This window comes from Carya illinoinensis, chromosome 11 (assembly GCF_018687715.1).
Source record: "Carya illinoinensis cultivar Pawnee chromosome 11, C.illinoinensisPawnee_v1, whole genome shotgun sequence".
Classification (NCBI taxonomy): Eukaryota; Viridiplantae; Streptophyta; class Magnoliopsida; order Fagales; family Juglandaceae; genus Carya; species Carya illinoinensis.
Window position 1 is genome coordinate 33,875,128 of NC_056762.1, and position 1,181 is coordinate 33,876,308.

Consider the following 1,181-nt stretch of genomic DNA (forward strand, 5'->3'; position numbering starts at 1 on the left):
AAAGGCTCAGCTAGAGCTAAAATATTAGGCTTGGATTTATTAATGATTTTTCACACTCTCCTATGAGAATTTCAATTCCCCTAATATTATAAAAAATAATAGAGTTGATCATAAATTAAGTTTGGATGGACAGATCACTGCTCGAGAGGAATTCCTTTTCTGAAACATACCAGGATTATTTTTTGGAACTTCCGCGTCCATGCTATAATCTTTCTTCATATCAACAAGCACATTGTCTCTTTCAACTTCATTTTCAGATTGAGTTTCGTCCACTGTAATTATGTTCATCTTGCTAGCAACACCTTCAACCTCTAAATACTCAATTGTCATGTCTTCATGAAAAGACCCATCGTTTCCAACCTACAGCATCTGGTCCTTCAATCTCACTCCACTCTCACCCATATCTCTACCCAACTCCAAAGGCCCATTTAGATCATTCACGGACTGGAGGTCCATTGCCAAGTAGTTCAAGTCACACCTTTCACCATCATGACTGAGCCTATACGAAGGACCTGCACCATCTAGATGAGTATGAGCTCCAGTCTTCACCCTTATTTCTTCATGTATCATAGCAGGTATCATGGCCTCCTGTAAAAGAGGCACTTCATGCATGGCCATGGCATCCTTTTCCGACGTGGACTCACTCAGTACAGCAGCGTCTTCCAGGTTCGGCAACCTAGCCTCCTGCTGCGACACGGCTACCTACATGGATGGCGAATGTGCATTCAAGGTAAGACCCTCTCCTTGTTCTAAGCCCAATGTTCCAGCCAAGCCATTCTCTGAAGTGTCCCAAACAACGAGATCCATATTAGAGCTCTCCTGATTATTTTTTTGAATTGTCTCATGGTTTTCTTTCACAATAGCACTATCTTGTAGCACTAAACCCTTCTCATTCAATTCTACAATCGGCAAAGAAGGATCCAAATTCAGAGTACCTTCAGCTACCTTCACTTCCTCCGTAGGTTTTTCTCCCTGCTTAACCCACATATGCCCTCCCTTTGGTTTCCTCTTTTGGCCAAGACCATGCCTACAAGTTCTTTTGTTATGTCCCTAACATTTATAAAAAGTGCAGTAAACAAGAAGTGTTTCAAAAACAACCTCCTACCTCCTGCTACTTGGCATCCCTGGTATTCCTAACCAAAAGTGTGTAATCGGCTCCTAGAGGAATCTGTCTCTAGACA